This window comes from Argiope bruennichi, chromosome X2 (genome assembly GCF_947563725.1).
Source record: "Argiope bruennichi chromosome X2, qqArgBrue1.1, whole genome shotgun sequence".
Classification (NCBI taxonomy): domain Eukaryota; kingdom Metazoa; phylum Arthropoda; class Arachnida; order Araneae; family Araneidae; genus Argiope; species Argiope bruennichi.
In genome coordinates, this window is record NC_079163.1 from 60,013,828 (window position 1) to 60,035,605 (window position 21,778).

Consider the following 21,778-nt stretch of genomic DNA (forward strand, 5'->3'; position numbering starts at 1 on the left):
ATTCAAATAAAAACGTTGTGATAGAACATAGTAAAAAAAATATAAAGCAGAATTTGCTTTAACCCAATTACTCTTATATTGTCGAAGAATTTTAATGAACGGTTTCATAATTCTAATGTTTGAATAAATAAATTACTCTTTAACAGTTCGATTATTATTTACAATTACTTTGAAAGAAGTGTGCTCAAAGAATTGTGGAATAATGATTTCCTACTTTTTCAATGGATAGATCTCTTTACAATAGCATAGCAATACTCGAACCTTTTTTCGTTAGAGTTCATAACAGCCTTCTGTTTCAATAGAATCATGCTATAATGCTGATGAATACATCTTGAAGCATCTTAACCCTTCTTTGCACAATCTTTTCTTTTTTTGTGAAATAAATCAGGGTGATATAATTCATGCTCTAGATTAAAAGAAAAATGTTTCAAAAAATCGTAATATAAATATATATTATAAAATTATTAGAGAAACGATATGACTGAAATATCCATCATCATGCAAATTTACATTTTAAGCTTCCTCTTCAATATCCCTCTCTTCTAATTTTCTCCTCTCATTATCCCTTTAAATAGCAAAAAAATTTCAGATTAGTTATAAAAAAAATATTCAAGAAATAGCACTATTCTTTCAACCACAAAAAAACAGCGGAATGACAAGTTTAAACCCGCTATAATGATTGTAACAGCCGGCGTCCTGGTATAGGAGTAGCGCGTCTTCCCCTTGATCTGGGCCTCCCGGGTTCAAGTCCCTGTTTGGGCATGGTTGTTCTTCCTGTTCTATTTGTGAGATGAGTGAATGTTCCCTTCTGTAAAAAGGGGTTGTGCAAGCGAATGAGTGATGCGTGAGTAGTCAAGTCGCACTCTTAGTCCAAGATGGTTCTACGATAAAAATAAGAGGCGCACCCCCTTAGGCTTAAATCGGTTGTCTCTCGAACAGGAACTTGTCCGTGGCAAGTGCCATAAAAAAAAACAACATGATTGTAACATTTTTTTTTTTTTTTTTGCAGCTACATTCCTTATTAAGCTATAATCATGAAAAAAGCTGACAGCAACAACCAATTTACAGTACACCTGTTTTGAGTACAATTTTTTGTTCACTAAATCTTATGAGGGAAATTCCCATCATCATGCAAATAAGGGTTGAAAATAGGGTTATTGAAAATATGAACGCATGCAATAAATCCATTTTCAACGTTCCATTTTTGTTCCATTAAACGTTCCTCTTTATTTTCATGAAGATTTTATCTGGCTCTACGTCTTCCCATCTTTCGCACCATTTTTGATTGTCTAGAGCACAAATAGTTGGTGGTAATTGGTTACGTATGTCCTTTAAAAAATTTTGTTCAGCCTAAAACAGTAATTATTTTCAATAAAATATAGTTTTGTTAAGCTCCAGGAAAATTCTCTGATCATGCTTTTCCAAGAAAGGATGAACTGTAAACTAGCGAACGGGATACCAATAATCATTATGAGAAGGTGATGAAATCACTCTTGGTTCAATACCACAACACAGCATCGTTATTCACTGGAAAGAATCTCTTATGTTCTTATTGCAGAATTTAAATGTATAATGATCATCTGGAAACCCTTTATTTACTACAAAAATAATGCCACGAAAAAAGGAAAGGTCCAAAAGTCGCGAAATTTCTTTTCCTTTGTTTGAATGTAATTTGAATAACTGCTAGGTGTAGGAAGACTCTGACTTTAATGAATGCGAGAACATTAGCAACAAGCTAGAGAAATAGAAAAATCACAAAGTTTTCCCGCATGTTCATAACATATAGACATAAAGTGTAGCGTACTAATGTCATGACTGGGAATTGAGTCTGCATTTTGATCTGTATAGAAAAATGATCTATAAACATAGAACGAAATTTTCAGCATTATCCTATTGATCTGATAACAACAATAACTGTTGTCTTTTCCACTAATTAAAAAAAATAGCATGAGAGTTTTAAAAATGTTTGTTTATCCCTAAAATGAAATGCTTGTATTTATGTGTATAAGGGGCTTCATCTACTGGTGATTACTGCCACAAAGCATCATCCCTATAATTGAATTATTGATAATACCTTCCAATATGTATTGTCATGGAATAATAAAAGTGATCTAATAGTAACTTTTTTGATAAAATATGGTTCATGAAAACAAAAGTAGATAAGCGGTTTGGGCCTTGAACCTGTAAATGAAAGATAAGCCCTAATGGAAAGCCGAAGAATGAATGTAATCTAGAACTGTGCTTGAGGGGTTCTATCAGATCTGCAGTGATATTCTAAAGGTGTATTCAATGAAAGATTTTGCTGTATTATTGACTTTTAAAGAATTGTTTCGCAATGTTCTGAACACTCTTTGTCATCTTTATTCGTTTTTCGTTTCTCCATTTTAGACATTTTCATATAACGTTTTTTTTTTTCACTGTTCACTACAATTTTAAAATTGTTGATGCTTTTCACCAAATAATTTATTTATGTGAACAAATATTTTCTCCTTTATTTCAAATCATTTGATAAATGTAGAATTAGAGCAGAGATTGGACTAAAAGTTGAAAAAATATTTGTATTGCATCGTTTGCATCGTTTTTCTCAATCGAAGAACAGTTTCAAAATTATATATCAAAATATCTATTCTTTAAAGTTAGTTTTTGTTATCTTTTTATGTCGCTATTTATTTTCAATGTAAAAAAGAAATGAAATACTATGATGAAGTATCGAATTTTTACCATGAGTATTCATTGTTCGTCTATAACAAAAGGGGCGAAATTTCTTGGTGGGAAATATCTTGGAAAATGAATATTTTACCCAAAAAGTAAATCTTGGATTTTTTTTACAAGTGAATAGAATCTCTGATACTGCAAAATGTGATAAATGGCTTAATAATTTCTTCGTTTTTGTATCATAAGATTAATCACTTGTTAGGATTTCTGAAAACTATACCTTAAATAATTATGATTGAGCCTTTCGTTGGATTGGGAAACATCCCTGCTCTTCATCACAAGGAAATCACAAATCAATAAGAAAACAAATATTCACTTGATTAACAAAAAAGAATAATTTAGCCGAAAGCTGGAATGTCTTTCTTTTATTAAATGAAGTCAATCAAACGAAGGAAGGATTTATGAATCAATCCCTTTTTTCTGCTTTGTGCGTTCTCTGTCTCTCTCGTTCTGAAGAATACCATTCATCCGTTTAACATCCCACCGTGGAGGCGTGTGTGTGTGTGTGTTAATAACACCCCTCTGGGGCGGAATGTTATCCCCCCCCCAAATATAGGGCTGAAAAGTCTCAGGCTAAATAAGCGGATTCTTGTTTTTCTGGAATGGGCGTGTTGGCCACATCTCTGATAACAGGACGTATTTCCTTAGGGGCATGGGTTGCATGACATAGAATTTGTTATTTTTTTAAATTGATCACGTGGTAGTGCAGTACTTATGTTAGAGTAGTGAGTGCGTCAAAATATCCTGATGAAAGCTAGAATTTTTCATGCTTGCATAGTGTTATTGAGAAAATATTCTTTTGATTCTAAATTGTGTAAATAAAATATATCGGTTTTTGTCTAGATGCATTGAATGAATGAATGGCTCTAAGAACACTCCGTATTACATTATTGTTCTCGGCGACTGGGTCATTTAGTATCACATGGGCGCTAATATTGGAAAGGGAGGATTCATTTACGGTTAACATAAGTGTAGTTTATAAAATCTTTTGCCTGCAGAAAATCCGATTTCTATTTCGGATTTAGCATCACTATACTTAAATGAAGGATTTCTTGCTTTATCGAAAAATTGTTAAATAGAAAAAAAAATAATTATTCTGCCTTTTAATTAACCCTATTCAATGCAATGCCATGCCCGTAGTCATAACAACACAAGTTTCCTGTACTCATTATCGTTGTATTGATTATATTAATTATCAAACGAACAGCTTTACTTATAAAGAGCTGACTTATATATGCATTTGGTCGCTTAAGCGGCCAAGGGGATTAAAATTGACTATTGACTTTCCTTTCAATCTATTATTGTAGTTATAAAATACAAGTTACTTAGGATATGTTATTCTCGTTTGCGTTATAAGAAATTGCTTTGAAGAACTACATATGTATGGATGACAAAAGAAAAAGTATCAATGAAAATATAATTAATTAAAGTTACATAAATTGAAGCCCTTTACAGTTTTTAAAAACCTAATCACGTTGCCGAACGGATAGAAACACATCATGTATAAGCACTAAGAGACTGCAGCACCTCAACTTTTTCAGATTGAATTGCTGCAACATGATTGTAATCTTTTATATTGTGATGTAAATTATACGATATGTAGATTCATTCATAATCTAATTGCATTCCTTTTACATGTTTCAATATTCAGCGGAAAAGTAACGAAAAACTATATACTTCTCTAAGTAAAAATGAAAGTTCCAGAAAGTACAGATTTTTACTGCTGACCGCGTGCAGTAGTAAAACGCATTCATTCCATTATACAATCTGTGAAAGGAAGATGCTGTTGGGCACAGTAGTAAAGATCATTCATTCCTCATTGCTCTTCCTTAGGTACCGTCTAGAATACAGCAGAAATAGTGAAAGAGTTTTTTAAACGTTTTCCTGCTGATGAAATTTCTTTTCTGGGCCATTTAAACTGAATATACATTTTTTTTAAAAAAATTGAAAATGGTAATGTTAAATAATAATTTATTAAAAATATTTTACTGTTAAATCCTTTCTGTAAATAAATAGAAAAGTAGCAATCGGACATTTTATTTTTCACATTTAAATTTCATAATTTTTTCATTATTATTATTCACTCACAAGGGAGTAAATCTTCAAAAATTAGAGTTTAGTTTATAGTTATATTAACGTCCCGTTTTAAAGCAGCACTAGGGCTATTTCGGGATGGACCTCGTAATTTCGAACCTCGGTCAGATGACGAGGACGACACCTGAGCTGGCTCCCTCTTTCCAAGCTTCCACGCAGCACCAGCGGGAGGGTGTTTGCCCCGACGGATGTGGCGTGTGCTGGATCAGCTTACACGGCGGTTCTTTGGTGGAACGGGTTCTACGAACCTGAAGCCTTCTGGTTCCGAAACCAGGACCTTACCACCAGGCCACCGCGGCCCCTTTGAAAATCAGAGAATGGACTGCAAGAAAAATAATTGAAAACTTTTATTTTTAAGAATTATTTTGAATTAAATACAAGTGATTTTTTTAAAAATTCTTTATATAGAAGTTAGGATTTTGTTATTATTTTTTTCTAGATTAAAATAAAATAATTCAACATTAATTACAAATGAAAAAAAATTTGAATTGTGCCTAATGCTCTGATATGCACATTTTGCCAAAAGAATTTCAAAACGTGATCTGATATTATTACAATGAATTAAGGTTAAGGAAATTCTTTTAATGGATATGATGCTTCAGGGAAACCAAGAATTGAAAATTAAGACTAAATATACATATTAAAAGAAAACAATAGAAATTTTCTTGGAAAATAATATTGCAAATATTGTAGATTTATATAAGATATGTTTACAACTGCCACTCTTTGCTTCATATTTTTTTTGTGTCATATCTCAGGGACAGGAACATTAATTTTCTTTTACTGCGTAGAACTCTTTTCACCTACATCTGACACTAAAGATGACATTTTATTATTCATTTAATGCTAAAAACGTAAACAATGTTAGCGGGTTTTTTTTTTTTTTTTTTTTTTTTTTTTTTACTTATGGCAAATGATTATAAGATTTGCAGATTTCCATTAATAGAGGATCAAAATTTCCTTTCCATCTAAAGTAGAAAATGGAAATAAATAGACTTCTATACTTTCTTTTCAGTTTTTAATGGAATGTGAATATATTAGTGTGAGTACTTAAAATTATTTTATATATATACAAGTAGCTGTGTTATTGGAAACCTTTTATTGAAGATCAATTTATAAGAGTAGCATTTATCACCAACCTTTTATTTTGAACTTGAGCTTAATTAGCAACATCTGAAAGTTGAAACTCAGGAAAGTATCAGTCTACTGAATGTTTTATTCCAACAAAATTGTTCATCTCGCTGGTGTGGTGTGGAGAGGGGGGTGCCAGCTCAGATGTCGTCCTCGACATCTGACCGCGGTTCAAAATTACGAGGTCCTACCCAAAATAGCCATAGTGTTGCTTTAAAGTGGGACGTTAATATAATTAAGCTAAGCTAAACTAATCCAACAAAATTGCTTTGAATGATTTTGAAATTGCCAAAAAGAAAAACGATTGAATTTGTAACTGATTTGAACGGACTCTTCTTAAGAGTACAGTAGAGTTATTGTATGCTCTATGCTAAAGCGAAAATATTTTGAAACACTGAAGTTTTGTTTGGAATCATTGAGAATGACAAGTATTGAGATTCATTCATTAAATTGTAGCAAACATCTTAAAAAGTATCAAGAAATTATGTTTGTTGTGGTTGAAACTATATCTTGTTTGAGTCTCTTCTTTTACAAAGGCTCAATGTTTCACATGAAATGTGTATCCCTTGTTCTATAGAGAAGAATATATAAGATCTATTTTTAAATATGCCCTTACAAGATTCAAATCGTGCCTAACCAAGAGAATATATGCGATACATTTTAAATGGTTCCACCACAAGATTCAAATTATCCAAAAATGGAAATCTTAAGGCTCGCATCAAAACAGCGCTTTTTGTTTTTTCGTCTTTCTCTGAAAGAGCAAATGATAATGTGTGTCCTTGAAAACCCTCGTAGTCAGACAATGATTATCTATATGACCTTAGACAAAATAATAAATATGTAGAACTCTAGCATGTAAAAAACAAAAAATTTCCAATTTGTGAATGAACCGCCTATGCATCTGATTACGTGACAGAAAGTTGTGAATTTAAAACTAATTTATTTCTCAGCTCCTGAAGCAACAGGGCTATTTAAACAAATTTGAGTGCCATGGGCTAGTATAATTTGATGTCCTATTAGACCCCTAGCTAGGAATATGAGCTCCTATATCCATCTTGCATCGAAAATACCTGGTTAATAAAATAATTGAGGAGTAAAAAAAAATCCCAATCTCTAATAGAAACTACATAAATATGTTTGTGTGTGTGTAATGATACTTTTAAATCTAATTTAAACTTAATTAATTTCTAATTTTCATCTTAATTTAACCCATATTAACTTCATTCTAAAATGGCTTCTTTATTTCCTGATCCAATTCCACCTTTTCTATTTAATTAATACTACACGAACTCTGTAAAACTGCTTTAATCAGCATGTTCCCATGGTCCGAATGAAGGGATTAAAAAACCTTAATGCTTTGAAACATTCTTTTAAAGATACCTAAATTCCCTTGCCTAAATCTACACGTGTCAAAGAAATCTCTATCAGATTCTCATAGTATAAAATCAATAGAGAAAAATTTCGGTCTCTTTTGCTCTTCTCTTATGTCGTGGACTGACGTATGTCGTCATTTCTTTCTTGTATATAATTTATACCTCCCAGGATAAAATTCCTTATTGCTCCAGTTCCCACAAAATTCCAATTTGCTGCATGGGTATTATGTGACATATTTTTAACATGCAATTGACTCAAATACAATATACAGGGAATGAATGCTGTGATTAAATAAACTTTTATGTTTTTTTGGGTTTTTTTATTTACTTGTCGTATTCTAATCTGGTTGAACTAATATGTTGTATTATGGAAGCCTTTATAATATATATAACAAGTTTCAACTGGATACGTTTACTAGTGTTGATTCTAGCTAGAGAATCTAGAAAAGGGTTACTTAAAAACCTGGTACAAATCATAAATGAATCATTTTTCTTAAAGTATTGCATTTCATATGCTATCACAAAATATAAATAGCAGTTTTGGAAACGGTACTTTTTTCTAAAATATCAGTACAATATGTAGCTTCAATTTATTATACTTTGAAGCAACCTTTATAAATTGTTAAGAAACAAATATAAATTATTAATTATTATTTACTAGTAGTACCCGCACAGCGTTGACCGTGGCTTAACATCTAAGAGGAAAAATTAGCTTTAGACTTAAGTCTAGCCTCCACCCGATATAACATGGTAATGTCATGCGGAATCAAAAAGAAATCATCAAAAATAACTACAAAACATTTTTTATAGCACATGTGCGGAAATATTTAGGGCTAATCTTTGATATACAGTCATTTGACACCTTACGAGGTAGGCAATTTTTCGGTAGCGTTTTGTTTGGGGTTACATGGCCGCCATTTTTTTTTATGTTACTGTATGCTACTGTATTTCGATCTTTCCTGTTCATTTCTCTTGATTTTTTTCTGCTGCACATACTTCTTTTGCTTACTTTCATTATTTTTGATTAAATTTTTTTGCATGCATTTCATTTTACTGCATTTATTGTCTTTTTTTTTTCTATATTTCCGTTAATTTGCTGCAGCGTTCCTCGGAACCTTTAGATTGGAAACGCTATTGCTGTCGCTCGCGCCACATCCAGCCATTTCGCTAAAATTTGGCGATAAACTTTTTGGGTGAAAATGACTGTATATCAATGCTGTTCCATATTTAGACTAAATGATAGTCTCGGAGTTTGTTTTCTTCTGTTCTATTGCATTCCTTATTAACAAAATATCGTAATAATTCTTACTTTGCCGATTATATAAAGTCTCTGTCAGCAAATTTTGTTTTACTCTCTGTACGGATTTCGCTCAAATGCTGAGCCTCTAAAGCATTTAGATTTTACTTTCCCAACGAAATTAATCTAACTGCTTTCTTATATCTATAAAGGAAGTTTTATACTCTTGTTCCTCGCATTGTCCCTTGTGCATCTCTCATTGTATTATATAAATGATTAAAAACAAGAATAAGAAATTGTAGAATGGTTGACAGGAAATAAGGATATAATGAAATGGCAAGTTTTTTTTCCCGCCATAATTGTTATAATTTTTTTTAAAGATTTTTTTTTCTATTCGGAATTGAAAGATTATTCTAAATCCGAAAGAAATGCAAGGTTCGAAATTTTATTTTACCTTATTAACCAAATCTGATAGAAAGAATGTAATGCAGAGATAGATTATCATGAGTTTTAACAGACTCTTAAAGCATAGTTTGCTTGTTTTATTTGGGAAAGTACACACATATGTACTATATAATGTGTGTGCATACGTAGGTATTATCCGTTGCGTGCTCCTTTGTCTACGATTAGTTTCAAATGTATTCGAATGAATAGTTTCAAAGTAACTGTTTTTGCATTGTGTTTCCTCTTGAGAAATAAAAGGGAGGATTTTTTCTTCAAATCCTTGTAGATTATTTGTCAGAGAAAGAAAATGTAAATGATTGCTTTATATTAGAATATATCTGTTCCATTGTTTTTACCTTACTTTGTCTACACAAACTCATTTTTTCGTCGGAAATTTCCTGTTCGATTTCGACACAATAGAATAACAGTGTCAGAATTGACACGCACTTGTATCTTTTTTGTATTTTAGTTAAATAATTCATGCTCCAGGCTTATTTGAATAGAAAATTTTCTTTCTGAAACAACAAAAGCGAAAGTTAACTTCAATTTGTAAAATTTCCCTCTCACTATAACGACTTCCCCTCCCTTTTTTTAAGTCAAATTATCGTAAAGATGTAAAATTGTTTAACTACGACAAACTTACACAATACCTCAACTAACGCTACCTTGAATTAAAACGAATTCGAAATTACACTTATTTTCCTCTTCTTCGTCTAGTACTTATTAGTTTAAAAATATGTATAAGGACAAAATTCAGAATAAAAGGAAAGTATCTATCCCAGAATGTGGCGCCTCGAACCTAGATTCGCCAGAAAAGAAAATTAACAATAGCAAGTTTGATAGAAGGTCTCGGCTCACTAGAAAAAAAGTTATAAATTCAATAGTATTTAGTGAGGAACGTATTCTACCAACAATGCAAAGAATAAACCTACTTGAGTAGTTTGCCAGAAGTTTTATCGCATTCTCATTAACAAGTTAATTGCCAATCACGCAGTATCGCGTGATGCGAATTCTCATCAAATGAAATTATGAACGTATTAAATTTCTTTGTTTTATCCCATTATTCATCGTGTGAATGGCCTGTGATTCACACCTTCAATGTAATAAAATATTCTTTTCTCTACTACAGTTAAGAGAAAGTAAAGAAGTATGCATCTTATTAGATAGTGGTCTGAATCACAGGTATGATTCCTGGCAACGAACGGGTTAATAAAGGTATTATACAAAAAAGATACAAGGGCGTATCAATAATGACATTGTTATTCTATTATGTCGATAAAAATTGTTAATCCTGGACACGCTACGATTGCTAATAATTTCATTTTCCCTATCCCACACATGAGGGTCTTGTGCTTCGCAACATAATGAAGAAAACCGAGTATATCTTTTGGATTCTTTTTTTTTAACCAACTGAAGCCAAAATTTGACATAAAACTATAATTTTAGCAACAAGATGACATATTCAATTTTAATTATCTAAGCTGTTGCGGTTTTGAGCTATCGCACAGACATGCATGCGAATGTGACCGATAGAAGATCCCTGATGGATTTGATTCAGATTTGACTCGAATTGACACTTTAGACATTAAAACTGTGTGTCAAACTCTATACATCTAACTTTTTGCATTTAGTAATTATTGTATTCACTTACACTCGGATAGACAAGCTTCTTGAGAATGGATTTCATTCAAACTTTGACAGAAATCTACAAATTTAGGGCAAAATCCATATTCCAAAATTTTATCCGCTAAGCTCAAAGTGTTGTTGAGTTTACAGACTGACAGACATAATTTTAATATGTTTTGTGAGGTCTGAAACTTAGAGATACGTCAAAATCTGCACGTCGAATTTTTTGACGATTACAATATTTTCTCTTTATTTTCTTCGTATAAGAGAAGATGAAATATATTAATTTGTCTTGTAGAAAATTTCTTTGGAAAAAGTCGTCAGAAGGGTTAATTAGATTTTGTAAAGCCAATGACATTGATATGATTCCGTTTTGTTACGTTTTTATTTGATTATGAATTAATTTATATTGATATTGCAATCAGTTGTTTTTTAACAGTTTTTCCAGTTAGTCAAAATCAGCATGCATTTATATGTATAAATTTATTTCCTTTCTATCAGATAATTTTTTCATCTCTTTCCTTCATTTCCCATTCTTTCCTTTCCTTTTTTGTTGAAAATATGAAATTATTGCATTGCGAAAATAATTTAATTTTGTCTTATTATCAAATAATTAAACAAATTATAACGTAAATTATTTTTAAATGACAGAATCAAATTTAAAGGATGTTCCATTTTTGAGTCGTTTTCTGTAAGCATGAAGATTTTCTCAAATCTAACATTTCCTAAAAAGAATTTAATTAATACTTGGAATAAATTTTTATATAAAAATAATGTAAAATAGATAAAAAATTAATTTCTATCAAAATATTTCATGCAATCCTAATATAAAATTTAACAAGCTTAATTTGCGTATTACTTTATTTAATCGTACTGAATTCAAAGAAAAATCACATTATCCGTTACGGTGTTACACCATTTAACGGAACAATCATTAGCGTCTTAACTTATTTATTTGAATATTATTTTCCAATTGTTTATCTGCCTTTATCTTTTTAAAAAAAATTCTAACGAAAAATGATTCTGTTTTTGAAAAAGACGGTAGTATAAGTCCAGTGAGTAATCGATTCCCCGAAGCTGCAATACACAATTCTCTCTCCTTTCGCAAGTTCCTGTTTTGAGTGAAGCCGTCTCTCTCACTCAGTAACGGAGGTCCCACTCTTCTCGTCGACCGGAAGTGACGCATTGAAGTGGCCTCGCATAACAGGCTTGAGTTTCATTCAGAAGAGGGCGTTTCTGTCGTTTTCTTTGTTTACAATCCGGATTTTGAAATGCTGGCTGAGACTGACTGATCGGAATCTCATGTTTACTTTCCATCCAGCATTATTGAATAATCTTTTCGATTACGATCGGGGAGAAAACCTAGGTATGTTAATGTTAACATTTCCGAAATTCCACTCTCTCCTTTAAATCATACATTTCATAGGATTAAAATCTGATGTTTAATTTCTGTCCAGCATTATTGAATTATCCTTTCGATTACGATCAGGGAAAAACTAGGTATGTTAATGCTAACATTTCAGAAATTCCACTCTCACCTTTAAATCACACATTTCATGGGATCGATGTTTTCATAACCGAAAGAAATTGGTATTGAATAGTTAGGTGAGTACGTTTATTTTGTAAATTTACTTTTTTCATTTATTTATAAATGCATAATTTTTGTGTAATGTGAATTTAAAAAATTCTGTGATGGAAACTGTTAATTATTTTTAAATCTCACGTGCTCCTACTGTGTTCGAAATAATGTTTTTTATAAGATTTTCTCAATCATTTGAAAATTTGTTTCTAATTAGATGAATGTTAAGTAAGAAATCGAGCTTGATTAAATGAATCCAATTTCAAAATTTTATTACTTCAAATAAAAAAAAAAGGGGTCATGATCTCAAATACTAAAATATAAAAATATTTATTAATGAAAATAATATTCCACATATATTAAAATATAAGTGGAATATTAAAAATTTCCACTCGGATATATCAATGATAATACACATAATTGTGGTAAGCGACGGAAGTAGCTGTCAAATAGACTTCCGCTTCGTACTTAAAACATGGTTTGATTCGTTATAAGGTTTCTGCATTCCAGTAGCCAGTAAGTGTCTGATAGTTGTTTCGTTGCTTGTTATTTCATCTGCTGTTTTATTTTAGATATAATTATTATTATAATGTTACCTTAGAATTATGCCCCAAATATAAAGATCGATTAATCTTTAGTGTCAAAATCCATTACTCTCTAAATTCAAAACTCATTAAACCATTACTTGTGAGGGGAAATTTCGGAAACTAGATTATAATTCAGTTTAATAAAACTGTGTGACTGAGAGCAGATGACGAGGATGAGACCAAAGGCGGCAACTCCTAATCAAACTAGTTGGTTGATGTCTGATCTTGAGGAATTTAACTTGCATCAGGGGGAAAATTCCAAAATTTCACCAATGATGCTCCTATCATGGGTCTTATTATTTTTGCCCCTTCATTATATATGACTTTAAAAAGTGACATAAACACTCTTGTGTTCACTTTTGGATGTAGGTACCAGTGGTTTATTCACATGATGCAATAACCCAATTAAAAGATTTATGGATAAATAAATTTATTTGTAAAGCTTTTAACTTTCATCATACAATTAGAAGCTGAAAACAAAAAAGCCATCGAGCCATCCATACTTCTAATTACTCCCTCCACTGATGATTCTCGTATGTTGTTTCCACAATGCCCCTCTTTGAATGGCACCCTGGGTCCTGATGCACCCTTTCTCTTGCTACACCACTACAAATCACCATGGTTGAAGTTGTGTTGAATATTGAAATAATCATGGATATTGGTTATTCCATTAGGAATAACATTTTCATCTGCCAAATTTCACTCCACGTATCTCCAGTTGCCGCTCTGTGAATATAGGAGTAAAAACGAGTTTGAAAGCTTAATTTTTTTTAATCTCAAATAATGACAAATGGGATTTTAGATTGAAAGTATTTATAAGTGCCTATGTAGTTTGATTTAAAGTGTATAACCATAATTTCATCATGTTTTATTTAGGATTCAGCTGTTGTATCATATATCCAGACAGTGCGTTGAGTAAGAAAACCTGATAGCTATGAAAATGTATCATTTTTATAACTTATATCTTTAACGAGCAATTCTTGTATATATAAAATTCATTTCGTGTATCTCGAAAACGGCTTTAATGAATTGGGTCAAATTTTATATTTAGATAAGGTTTTGCTTTTTATGTTTATCTGTATAGGTGTCTTTTCTGAAAAAAAAAAAAAAAAAAACCTCGATTTTACACAAACAAAACATCTTTTTTAGAACCAAATGTTGACATGCATACATGACCTGCATAAGCGTATGAAAGACGGAGTAGTGTTTACGGCTTCGAGTTCATATGCTTTTTTTTTCTCATGTTCGATCCCGCGTTTGCAATTGAATTAGATTTCGCTTATAACTTTAAACGAGCCATAGAATAGGATTTTATTTACAATTTTACAAAAAAAAAAAAAAAAAAAAAAAAACCTTCCAAGCGAAGCTTGGTCTCTTAGATACAACTCATTTAATATTGCATTGCCACATATTTTTCTCCACGTAAAAGTCAATTTCTTATAATTATAAAATGAAAATTCGTGGAATTTTTCTTTATTCAAGCGAGAAAGGAATAATTGATTAACGACAGGATGGAAATTACAAATTTCTGCCATGAACGTTATTCATTTATACCTGCGTATTAGCATTGAAACTACTAATATTTATTTCTTCCAGATAGCGAAAATAACACATTTCTCTAAGATCGTATTTTAAACACGTTTGTTTACGCTGCATTGTTTCCAGCCTTATTACCCTTCAATTGTTATTATATCATCGCCTACAATTTGTTATGACGCTTTAGTGTGACGTTAACTTAGTAATTGTGTTTCACCCAAATTTTTTGTGCGTGCCATATTTTTAGAAAATTTGTGTGATTGTCTCTTGCAATTCATATCAGATTCAGAGCATATTTACATCAGAAGTACGTGATTAACGAATGAAACAATGATTTACTGTTAGCAAAGGCCAACGAACAAAAGATACTTAGAATTATGTATGAATTATGCCAGAATATATTTATTTATGCTTTATATATATATATTATCTTCGTTTTGGTCATGAAATATAAAAAGAGTATTTTAGATGTTTTTTTGATAACTGTTCAGGCTCTATTATCTATGTTTTTTGAGCGTAAAGGTAAATTCTTAATCAACTTCGAAAAAAGCATTTCTTTCTTTTCTTTAGTGTGAACATGTCTTAAAATGGAAAAAGTACTAATTAGAATTATTTGTCAATGTAATTAATCATGTTATATCACAATAATATGATTACTGACCAAAATAAGTAGTTAATGCAATTAACCATGTGAAGTTGTATTATAATATTTAAATTCCAATAAGGAATGGATATTTGAAACAAAATGGTTAATCTCTTTTTACACAACACTTCAGCTGGGAATAATTTATGGGTCATCAATATTGTAGGGAAAATAGATGAATAAAGAATCATTTTATTTTATAAGTATAAAGATATTTAATTTTTTAACTATATCAATCCTGAATTTCTTTTGTAGCTGTTTTCATGTTTCAAAACAATTTCGGAATTTGAATTCCTATAAAATTAGAAAGAGTTAAGATGTGATTATAAGAAATGAAAAGCGGTGAGTCAAATAATTATCCTCTGAAATTAAAATACAGATACTCGGACGATGGTTGATATTGACCTTTTATCAAATAAGGAATAACTGTTATCTTAAACATAAATTATTTGCATGTGTTTGTTTTTGATTCCTTTGAGATGCAAGTTTTAAAAAATCTTCGTTAACAACACAAAATGAAGCCAAAATAATTATATATATGTTTTATTGAATGCATAAGATGAAACTTCCTTTTATATGTAAGTTATTATCTGAAATGCATTTGATTATCTGGATTTATTTGGAGTAAAAAACTGATGGCTTGTAATAAAAATTGGTTATGATTCAAAAAAAAATGCATGTTTCAAAATTTTCTTTTAAAAAAAATGGATTTTAAGATGGCCTGCTTGACTCTGTTTCACTTTGAGCTTTTTGCACTTTCCGTTTTCCTCATTGAAGGAATCTTAATTTTTTAAGAAAAGATATCCATAGAAAATATTCCTCTAGATATCCCCCCCCCCCTAAAAAACAAAAAACAAAAAAAACTGAATACTTTCACTGGCTATACTTGTCGTACAAAAGGAGATTTCCGTGTGTTATCCTAAATGACGTATTGCCGAAGGTGGAATTCTCCTAAAGAAAGTGTTAAAATACACAAGAAACAAGTAAATGAATGTCATTTTCAAACTGAAATGAAGCCTTTTAGTATTTATAAACTTTTTGATTTGAGTATCAACTTTTACGCCTGGAAAAGTAATTAGATGCATAATTCGCAGAATAGACAGATTCGTATGATTGCAAAAGTTTGAGAAGTAAAAAAAATAAATAAAATAAAATAAAATAAAATACTATGAGTTGATTATCTCTGATAAATTAATCTGAGATCTCTTGCAAATCTGTAGGTATATTTTTAACTATCAAAATCAAGAAAAGTCAGAATAAGAGAAATATCTCTGCCTGAAAGGAGATAAGAGAAAGTTAAAACATAAATATTTTGACTGCAGGTCGGAAGACGTAAGCTTGGAAAACCACTTATAACTATGACCTTTGTATCATTGTAAAATCTGCATAAAATACAAAACTCATGAGAATTCCATAATTAAAAATTGCTTATGTGGAGTGACCCAAACAAAAGATAGTATAAATCTGACGTTTTTGAGAATTTGAATCTGGTGATTTTTCAATTCAAGTCTGATAATTGATAAAATTTTTATCGGTTGATATATTTTCTCAATTCATTTTCAGCTGACTGCAAATTAATGGTAAATCAGAGCCTTAACATGCATAGGATTTAATTTCTTTTCTTATAGAGAGTCACCACAGACACCAGTGGTAGTATTCTCTCTAAATCTTTCTCTCATTCTCCCTAATAAAGGTGCTATTATCTGTCTTTCGGCATAAAAATTAGGGACCTTGAGCAAGAACATCAACATCATGAGTGCTAAGATTATTTTTTTCGAGTCCCACTCAAAAATGCTTTGTGCTTAGTAGTATGTGGTACGGCTTTGGGGTGGGGTGGGGGGCTTTTTTTTTTCCAACCAATTAAAACCAAAATTTAACACAAAACTACAATTTTAATAACAATGTGATATATAAGTTTCACTAACCTAAGTTGTTCGATTTTGTGTTATATTGTTTCCATGAATACAGATACAAAAACAGGTGATCCTTCAACGTATTTGGTTCAAAATGTGATACGGATCTACATTTTAGATGGTAAAACTGTGCGCTGAATTTTTTTCTCCTGGCCTTTGCGTTTTAAAGTTATTGTGCTCACTGGTCATCCAACAAACAAGTAGACGAACTTCTTTGATAGAAATCTGTAGATTTTGTGTAAAGACCGACTGACTTAAATTTCATCCGTCTTACAGAATTTATTTTTGAGCTATTGTCTTCCTAGACACGAAGAAATCAGAGAGACATAATTTAACAATGTAATTTTCGAACTCGAGGTGTTCTGAAGCGTGAAAAAGCGTTTCGTCAGAAACTGCAGAAATCCCGTTACAGGCATGAATAACATTGCATCAGTCATATGTTTACCGAAAATAAGTTTTTTTCAACTAGTAAACTTTGACCTTCTAAGCGGCTGTAATAGAGTTGCGGATTATTCAGAAATCAGTCGCGATTACTTTCTCTAGCAATTGCTCTTCATTTGGGCTAATTTTTATTTTTCATAATTTATATTTAAAGAGCGTCTAGAAAAATGTTTGTGACTTATTTAAATGACTTATTCAGTGAAGCTTCAACAATTAAGAAATCGTTCTGTAAGAAATTGAAAAATAGCATGAGATGTCAATGCTGTTCCATTCAGTTTCTCTTGGGTGGGTAAGCTTATCCAGTAGAATCGAAAACTTGCATTTTACTTTGTGTTCAATGATTTATTTCCAAATTATCTGCTGATTGTGATTCCAAATTATCTATTTGATTGAGCATTCTGGGTGAAGATATATTAAAATTGATATAAAAACTTAAAAGAATGTCATTACCAAAATTAAGGAAAAATGTATTTAGGGAGGAATTTTTCAAAAAATGAATCAAACAGCTGAAAAAAAAAAGCATTAATTCATGGTTTTCAAGTTTTGGCCCAGCTGATCTGTCATTTTACTTTCAGATGCGTCTCACTTTGGGTAGAATAAGATTTGTTCATTTGTGCCAAATTTCTGAAGTCTCAATAATGAGTCAACTGCTTTCTTTAACTGGCTTAAAGAAAGATATCTAATGTTTTGATTGAAATGGTGTGAATAAGAAGAAATGTTCCAATTTTTATATAAGAAAGATACGTCGAACTTTTCTATCCGTACTTAAGGAAGAATTTAAAGTTAAAATTCTGTTGCTAACTTACCTGAACATCAGATTTCCTGCAAAGATTTCAAAAAGGCGTGTTTTTCTAACTTGTGGCGTCTTTCTTTCTTTTTTTCTTTTCTTTTTTTTTTATGAGAAATGAACTCGTAACTTTAAACGAGCAATTCTGGTAAATATATAAATTTATTTCGTGTATCTCGGAAACGGTTCTAATGATTTGGATTAAATTTTATATTTAGATAAGGCTTTGCTTTTTATGTTTATCTATAAAGCTGTCTTTCCTAGGAAAAAAAAATTGATTTTACACAAACAAAACATTTTTTATAACTAAATATTGACATGTGGCTATACATGACCCTGCATAAACGAATGAGAGTTGGAGTTGTGGTTAGGGCTTCGGATTCCCACGCATTTTTCTCATGTTCGATACCCCGTTTGCATTTCAGTTAGATTATAATTATAACTTGAAAAGGAGCCATAAGGTAGGATTTTATTTACAATAAAAAAAAAAAACTAAGCGAAGTTTGGTCTTCCAAGTACTGTGAGATAATAACGCAATGTGATTTATTGTTAAATTGTGAAATTTTATCTCGGCGATATAATGCTTATTAAATTAACTATATCAATAAACAAGAACACTTGTGTGTAAATTATGATTAATTTTCGATCAATTTCTTATACTTTAATGAGATATCCTCGTAATTTGGTAGGGAACCGCAGTGGCCGGGTGGTAAGGTCTCAGCTGTGAAATCGGAGGGTTTCAGGTTCGAGACTCGATTCCATCGAAGAACTGTCTTGCAAGCGGGTCTGGAGCAAGTTAAATCCATCGGGGCCAAACGTCCCTCCCGTTGGTGTGGTATGGCTGGTTGGAGAGGAGGGTGTCAGCTCAGGTGTCGTCCTCGTCATCTGACCGCGATTCAAAATTACGAGATCCGTCCCAAAATAGCCCTAGTGTTGCTTTAAAACGGGACTTTTTTTATAACTAAACTAAACCCCTTTATTTGGTTCTTACCTCATTTTCCAATTTTAAACATGGCTGTTTTTTCTTCTTGGTTTCTCGCTGAGCGATGTACCAAGCATAACTGAAAATAACGTATTTAATATTCTTTGTTGATAAATTCCTCAATTACTGCATAATTTATATTTTCAACATGAAGTGTAATTTAGAAGCATCAGCTTTGCAGGAGGTATTGTATGTACGTTTTCATTATTAGTTCATAAAGTGTACCAAAAACTCCATGCATAACCCTTTCTTAGGATTTCGGCGAGTAGAAATTACTTGTGACGAACGCGAAAATTAGAATTGTGACTTTTAATATAAAATTTTTAAACATGTTGTAGTCCCAACAGTTTGTTTTGAAACAGTTGTAACATCAGTTTTAAATTTCAACTTGCAATTAATTGCTGGTTGAAAAAATGTTTCATTAATGTAACTAGTTCTGATTGTACAAAATAATGTGAAAGAACCACGTGTTTATCTTATATATTCATATGAGCATGCAATGATCCTAGCGAATTAATGCAAACTTCTGCTGTAATCTGTGGTCAGTGGCACATAGCAGGAAACAATCATTACGCAATCTCAAATAACCGGCTTGTGGATTCAAAGTTGATGGAAAAGGAAAAGTTCGACTCATTTCTATTGTGAACCAAGGCCATTAGGTCCTGAGGTTGCGTGAAAAAGAAAATATAAAAGTCACGTTACTAAGTGTGATGATAATATTGAAGATACTTCCACTGTCGACGTTTCCTTTAAGTTGTCTGTGAGAAAGCTTACTTAGTCTCTTTACCTCAGCTGATTGCTACTTGTTTAGTTCTCCTCTCAGCTGGACCGTTCGGTGAGTCAGGCTAATGTCATGTTGTTTATTTTAAAAAGAGATATTCAAAATTAAATATGGAACGATTTCAATTTTTATAATGAAATATATTTTCTTTGCTACTCCGTTTAATACATTATATTTATTCTGCTATTGATTTGTGGTGATAGCTACTTACGATAAAGTATATATTTTATTTTGAAAAACATGAAAACAATTTCAATGCATATTTCTGAAAATTCTCAAATAACTTCTTTGATATCTCATTATTGCATATTTTGTGAAATTCTGAATAGTTTATGGGTTATAAATCTTATGCCTTTATTTTATAATTCACTAGCTGGTACCGCAGAAGAAATAATTTTCGAAATATCGTTTGAAATTCGAAATAGCTATCTTGTTTAATTAGGAATGATTGAAAGAATATTTATTTTCTTGTGCACAATGAATACATTCATTGAAATTGAATGATATATAGAGAAGAAGTCTAAATAATATTTATTCTATTTTTTTAGTTTAGATATAGTAATTGCATTATGCCTATAACCATCGCGCAAGTGCAAGCAATAAGTTGACAAAGTTTTATCGCAATCGGAAGAACTGTATGGCAGCGCATAAAATACAAACAGAAATTCATTTTTGTATATTAGATGTAAATAGGTAATAATTATAGTATGCATATAACCTTTCCGCAAGTACAAGCAATAAGTTGGCAAAGTCTTATTGCAATCGGATAGACGGTATGGCAGCGCATAAAATAAGAACAAAAAAAAATTCATTTTTATTTATTAGATTATTATTCATTAAATTTAGTATTTCATTAAATTTTGTGAAAAATATGTAAACAAAGGGCTTTGAGATCATTTAGATAACATGCTAAATGATTATAGTTAATTTTTATCTGTATGTTTCAATTGAATTTGGCATTTACCTTCTAGTTCAAATCTTAGTTGAATGAGAACTAAAGTACTGCTTCAAATTTGAGGTTAAAAATTGCCTAGCTCAAAGAAGTAGGCTACATATAAATTTAATAGAAATGAAAATATTTCCACTACATATCTAATAATAATAAAAGCGAAAATTTGTTTGTATGTTTACGCTCAGGTCGTTAGACACAGAAATTTTAAAAATAAGAATGCATTTCATTTTAATATATTGTATATTTTTATATGTTGCTAAGCTTTCTTGTTATATTATTTGATGTATAAAATATTTTATTATTTGCCGCTCAGTTTTATATTCCTATTGTAGTTAATGACCTCTTCTTCTATCTATAAAAAACGCTCTTCTAACAGAATATGAAGCATATTTGGTACACACATTTTTCTAATGTTTTTATGTGTAGAATTTGATAAACTATTGCAGTTATTGAATTTTACATTATATTAAAGCTAAAGTTTATGGAGAGGTCACAAAATTGGTAATTAGGCAGGTACTGTATCAAAATGAACAGAATGGGCTCAATGCTCTTAATACAGTGCAAGTTGAATACCTATCACAATTTGAAGTTTCCTTTCTCAAAGAGATTAAATAACGTAGGAAGTTGGATTGATTTGGAAAAAAAATCAATGCACTGGAAAATAAACTGATCACTAAAGGCACCTAATCGATTATATAAAAATGAATTTTTGTTTGTTAGTATTTTATGCGCTGCCGTACCGTTCATCCGATTGCAATAAAACTTTGCCAACTTATTGCTTGCACTTGCGAAAAGGTTATATGCATAGTACAATTATTACATCTTTATATCTAATATACAAAAATGAATTTCTGTTTGTTCGTATTTTATGCGCTGCCGTACCTTCATTCGATTGCAATGAAACTTCGCCAACTTATTGCTTGCACTTGCGCGAATGTTATAGGCATTGTACAGTTA

General features: G+C 31.1%; 1 protein-coding gene across 4 annotated transcripts in view; it reads left to right on the forward strand.

The window, feature by feature from the left end:
* The window catches only part of LOC129960074 (SEC14-like protein 2), a 51,211-nt gene that overhangs the window by 483 nt on the left and 28,950 nt on the right, over nucleotides 1–21,778 (forward strand). Inside the window, exon 1 of one of the 4 annotated variants that reach the window (XM_056073161.1) lies at nucleotides 11,843–11,986. The exons of 1 other annotated variant lie outside the window; for it this stretch is intronic. The gene's annotated coding sequence lies outside the window, so the exon portion shown is untranslated. Of the gene's footprint in view, nucleotides 1–11,842; nucleotides 12,226–19,783; nucleotides 19,924–21,778 lie in introns of those variants that run through there. 2 more of the 4 variants (XM_056073157.1, XM_056073160.1) reach the window with 2 other exon arrangements.